A 6,000-nucleotide genomic window follows, 5' to 3' on the forward strand; every position below is an offset into this window, starting at 1 on the left:
ACAGGTGCCCTTCCCCACTTCCGGGAGACGGCGCCACCGTCCCTCTGATGTTTGGCCCCCTCATCCTTACCCTGCCGCCGAGCCAATCCGAATGGGCAGTGCGCTTCGCGCATACGCAGTAGGGGCCCGCCTGTGAAGCCGCAAGGCTTTGACAGCAGATCTTAAAGCGGAGTTCCACCCAAAAGTGGAACTTCCCCTAATTTGCTTCCTCCCCTCCTCCGGTGCCACATTTGTCACCTTTCAGGGGAGAGGGGGGAACGGGTACCTATTTTTGACAGGTACCCTTCCCTACTTCCGGGAGATGGCACCGCCGTCCCTCTGTAGTTTGGCCCCCTCCTCCTTCCCCCGCCGCTGAGCCAATCCGAATGGGGAGCGCGCTTCGCGCATGCGCAGTAGGGGCCTGTCTGTGAAGCCGCAAGGCTTTGGCAGCAGATCTTAAAGCGGAGTTCCACCCAAAAGTGGAACTTCCGCTCATTTGCTTTCTCCCCTCCTCCGGTGCAGGGTGCCGCCGTCCCTCTGAAGTTTGGCCCCCTCCTCCTTCCCCCGCCGCTGAGCCAATCTGAATGGGCAGCGCGCTTCGAGCATGCGCAGTAGGAGCCCGCCTGTGAAGCCACAAGGCTTCACTGCCGGGTTCCCTGACCGGCAATGGCGGGGACAGCACCCGACAGCTGATGGAAACATCGGCTGCAGTGCCGACATCGCTGGACTCCAGGACAGGTAAGTGTCCTAATATTAAAAGTCAGCAGCTACAGTGTGTGTAGCTGCTGACTTTCCTTTTTTTTTTTTTTTTGGGGGGGGGGGGGGTGGAACTCCGCTTTAAGCACAGTGCCATTGGGAAACACTCCATTTCCGGCACTGCATAAAAGCGTGAATCTAGGCTAAAAGTGGACTTACACAGTTCAATTATTGCTCAAAAATGATCATTTTCAAATGACAAATGAATTGGTACTGCGCTGCTGATTACAATAAATAATAGGAACTGAGTAATAAACATCCTGCAGGGGTGATAACCCCTGGGGAAAACTAGAAATCAGTGAGCTTAATGGAGAGAGGACGACGGTCTGCTGTTGTAAACACAGCAGACTGTTGTTCTCTCTGAAAGGATCACAGAGCGCCTGTGTTCCTCTTATTTAGGATCACAGTTCTCTGTGTTGATTCCATAAGCCCATCCCCCTCACAGTTAGAAAACACACCCTAGGCATACATCTAACCCTTTGATCGCCCCTAAAGCAACCCCTTCCCTGCCAGTGTCATTATTACACTAACAGTGCATATTTTTAGCACTGATTACTGTAGTAATGTCACTGGTAACCCCAAAAGTGTCAAAAATGTCAGTTAGGGGTCCAATCTGTCTGCCGCAATGTCGCAGTCCCGCTAAAAATCACTGATCGCCGCCATTACTAGTAGAAAAATATAAATAAATAAAAATGACATAAATCTTTCCCCTAGGTTGTAGACGTGATAACTTTTGCACAAACCAAATCAAAATACGTTTATTGGGATTTTATTTACCAAAAATATGTAGCAGAATACAAATTGGCCTAACAGGATGAAAAAAAATAGATTTTTACATTTTTTGGGGGGAATGTTATATAGCAGAAAGTGAAAAACCATAATAACCTAGCAAAAAACACCCTGAAAAACATCAATCGGTGAACACAATAAAGGTATGGATAGGTAATCAGTGGCAAATGGTTCATGTAAACACAAAAATCAGTGCATATATTAATAATAAATATACAAAAAAAGTAAAAACCCTCCAGAGATGTAACCCCACCAAATGAAACATGCAGCAAAAATAGAATAATCCAAAGTGTGTACAAATGTATAGCAATAAAAGGAACAATAATCACTCTCCAGGGGTGTGATCTCCAAAAATGAAACACCCCTGGAGGGTGTTTTTTGCACCAGTCGGTGACATCACAAGGGGGCGGTGCCACCAGGTGACGTCGATGGGTGGCCCCACCCCATAGCTATTGCATAAATGTCACACTGCGGGGCAGGCAAACCGCAGGAGCGATTCTGGTGAGCAGAGACTTTTTTTTCCGGGTCCGGCGGTGTCATGATTCATGATGGATCTACATCGGGGACAATTTTTTAAATTTTTTTAATAAAGGAATTGTCAAAAAAGTTTGTACTGTTTTATTCACTTTTACACTTTTTTGGTAATGGGTATGGGTACTATGTATCATACTCATTCACATGGGGGGCTGGGATCTGGGGGCTTCTGGATTCCAATAAGCTCCTGCTAACAGACTCCCACAGCTCAGGGCTGTGGGGAAGGGGCCCATCAAAATGGGGACAAGGTGCTTTGGGGTGGGTGGCCCCCATGTTAAGGGTATGTGGCCTGGTATGGTTTAGGAGAGGGGGGCACGCTTGTCCCCCCCCCCCCCCTCCTGACCTGCCAGGCTGCATGCTCAGATAAGGGTCTGGTATGGATTTTGGGAGGGACCCCACAGCATATTTTTTAAATTTTGGCGTGGGGTTCCCCTTAAAACTCATACTGGACCCGAAGGGCCTGGTATGTATTGGGGAGGACCCCTCGCTGTTTTATTTCATAATTTTTAATTACCGGCATGTTTTTTTTTTTACATTCAACTCTCAGGGGGGAACCCGCTGACAGCTGATGAGTCATCCATTGTTAAGGACACATCGGTCAGCTTCCCAGCCTGCCCCATAGCATCCAGCTCAATGCGATAAATGAATGCATGAAAAGATGCAGTAATTACAGTTCAATCAGACAACTACTGCATTCCTTATTTAATGCAAAATTCTTAGTGAATTGCACCTTCAAAAGTGATTTACCGCAAGCGCTATTTTACTCCATTTTATTGGCCATTTTTTAAAGTGACTGTAAAGTCTCGTTATTTATTTTTTTAAATAACAAACATATTATACATACCTCCTCTGTGCAGTTGGTTTTGCACAGAGCAGCCCGGATCCTCCTCCTCGCGGGTCCCTCGTTGCTGCTCCTGGCCCCTCCCTCCTCCCTCAAGTGCCCCCACAACAAGTAGCTTGCTATGGGGACACCAAAGCCATGCTGTAGCTTTGTGTGTCCATTCAGACACAGAGCTGCCATCCGGCCCACCCCCTCTCTCTCCTGATTGGCTAACATACTTTGATTGACAGCTGTGGGAGCCAATGGCACCCCTGCTGTGTCTCAGCCAATGAGGAGGGAGAGACCAGGATGGCGGAGGGACTCATGGACATTCCTGGATAGAGATGGGGCTCAGGTAAGTATTAGGGGTGATGAGGGCGGCTGCTACACACAGAAGGCTTAACCACTTAAGGCCCACCCCACATACATATACTGCGGCAGGGCGGCCCTTAAGCGCATATTCATATACCTGTACATCATCTTCTTTGGATCTGGGGCGTGCGTGCGTGCTGCCGAAGCCCCGCTACTGCTGTGATTGGACACAGCGGGAGCCAATTAGCGGGTCTGGCAGACACGATGTCCGCCAAAAACCCGGTGATTGTTCGTAGAGAGGCAGAACAGCGGTCTGCCTATGTAAACAAGGCAGACCGTTGTTCTGCCAGAGAGGAAAATGGAGATCTCATGTTTCTGCTAAGCAGGAAACGGATCTCTGTTTTCCTTTAGTCAAAGCACCTCCCCCACAGTTGGAAAGCACTTTTAGGAAACACATTTAATCCTTGATTTTTGATTGCCTCTGGTGCTAACCCCTTCCCTGCTAGTGTAATTTATACAGTGATAGTACATCTTTGTTAGCACTGATTACTGTATTGTGGTCACTGGTCCCCACACTGCCCTGTAACTTGGAGCTGCATTCAACTGCATAAAAAAAAAATGAAAATCAGTCTCTAAGGTCCATATACGCTGTACACATGTAAATATTAGTGTGTGCATGCATATGGAGCAAATGTACTCTACTGGAGTACAAGAGCCGACTGTGTACTAGCAACAGAGAATGCAAGGAAGTAAGTGTCGTCTGCATCCTAGCAACCAAAGACTCTAGGCAGCGAGAGACGCCTGCATCCTAGCAACCAAGGAGGCTAGGCAATAATGGCCAGCTGTATTCTAGCAATTAAAGACTATAGGAAGCGGGAGCCACATGCATCCAAGCAACCAAGGATGTTAAGCAATAATGGCCACCTACATCCTAGCAACCAAAGGCTCTAGACAGCTTGAGTCGCCGGTATCCTAGCAACCAAGGAGGCTAAGCAATAATGGCCATCTGCATCCTAGCAACCAAAGACTCTAGGAAGCGAGAGCCGCCTGCATCCTAGCAACCAAGGAGGCTAATCAATAATGGCCACCTGCATCCTAGCAAGCAATAGTCTGCATTGAAAAACTCAATCCACCTGTATGCATCAGGTCTTACCATATCAACCTTGCATTGGAAGAACAATTCAATCTTCCAGCTATCATTTAGATTTGGTATTGTTCCAAGAAGCCAGACTCTTCAGTACTGTCGGGTGAGGTGAGTTCTGAATCTGCACATTTTGTTCTTCACTTTTACCATTTCCTCTTTTGCGGTCTGTGTCTTGTTTCGGATCCAACAGCCTGTCTGCGTGATAATGCCTTTTGTCTGACACCTGCTGGTATTCAGATCCTGTAATTAAGCCTGCTCCTGTGCACTTGGCTGGATTTGAATTCCATCTATGTCACGGCACTGCCCAGACCTGTCTTGTGTACGGTCACAGGCAGGCATGATGAACAATGTTATATGATGTCACAAGCTGTATTCCTGAAAGAGGCAGGACTTGGTCTACAGCTGTGTACATGGAGGGTGATAGGTGTGCCTAATGTTACAGGAAACACTCCTTGCCAACTAAAGCAAAGAATGAATATACATACTGTATACAGGTAATAGTCTCTGTAAGTCGCTGTCACACCTCTGCTTCTACAAATGCGGTACATTCTTAGTGCACTTTATTTGCATCACACACATTAAAACACATGAGGTGTATACAGTATGTATTCTAACTGGGGCAAGTTTCCTATACAAAACTTGGCATACATGTAGATAAGGACTGGATATACCTTCTTTCCAAATGGCATATTTAAAACATAAACAGTTAACCACTTAAGCCCCGGAAGATTTTACCCCCTTCCTGACCAGGGCCTATTTTGCGATTCGGCACTGCGTGACTTTACCGGACAATTGCGCGGTCGTGCGACGCTGTACCTAAACGAATTTGACGTCCTTTTTTTCCCACAAACAGAGCTTTCTTTTGGTGGTATTTGCTCACCTGTGCGATTTTTTTATCATGCGCTATAAACAAAAAAAGAGCGTCAATTTTGCAAAAATAACAATATTTTTCAAATTTTTTTTATATGAAATTCCCCCCCAAAAAAATGTAAAAATCAAAATCTTTTAACATTTTCGGCCAATTTGTTTTATGCTACATATGTTTGGTAAAAAAAAATCGCAAATAGCGTATTTTGATTGGTTTGCGCAAAAGTTATCGCGTTTACTAACAAAGGGAAAGATTTTTGTCATTTTTGTTGTTTTTTTTTTTTTTAAACATTGCGGCGGACAGATCGGACCCTTGACTGACATTTTTGACACTTTTGGGGTTACCAGTGACATTACTACAGTAATCAGTGCTATAAATATGCACTGTTACTGTAAAATGACACTGGCAGTGAAAGGGTTAACTTTTTTTTGAGAGGGAGGGGTTATGTGTGTCCCTAGGGGCGTGATTATAACTTTGAGTGGCTGTGGCTTGAGGTGTAGGAACAGTGATCAACGGTCCTACATAGTAGAACCGTATGATCACCATTCCTACACAGGGGAGAATGACAGGCGGCTTGTTTACATCAGCCGCCTGCCTTTCTCCCTCTCCACCGATGATCACGAGTGACCGGCGGACGATCGGGTCCACCGGTCACACGCGCGGGGGGGGGGGGGTCCGTGACCGCGCGGGAGCGCGCCTCCGGTGGCGCGCGCTCGCTCCTGAGAACCTCACAGGCTAGCGACGTAGTACTACGTCGCTTTGCCTGTGAGGGGCTGACTGCCGCAGTAAATAGTCGTG

At 46.8% G+C, this 6,000-nt stretch overlaps 1 protein-coding gene across 1 annotated transcript in view; it reads right to left on the bottom strand.

Annotated features, from left to right (window-relative positions):
• The window catches only part of KCNQ1 (potassium voltage-gated channel subfamily Q member 1), a 227,823-nt gene extending 223,436 nt beyond the window's left edge, over positions 1 to 4,387 (bottom strand). The window contains exon 1 of the mRNA XM_082270391.1: positions 4,344 to 4,387. The gene's annotated coding sequence lies outside the window, so the exon portion shown is untranslated. The remainder of the gene's footprint in view (positions 1 to 4,343) is intronic.
• Between the last annotated feature and the right edge of the window lie 1,613 nt (positions 4,388 to 6,000).

This window comes from Pelophylax lessonae (assembly GCF_965119305.1).
Source record: "Pelophylax lessonae genome assembly, chromosome: 10".
In the NCBI taxonomy this organism is placed as follows: domain Eukaryota; kingdom Metazoa; phylum Chordata; class Amphibia; order Anura; family Ranidae; genus Pelophylax; species Pelophylax lessonae.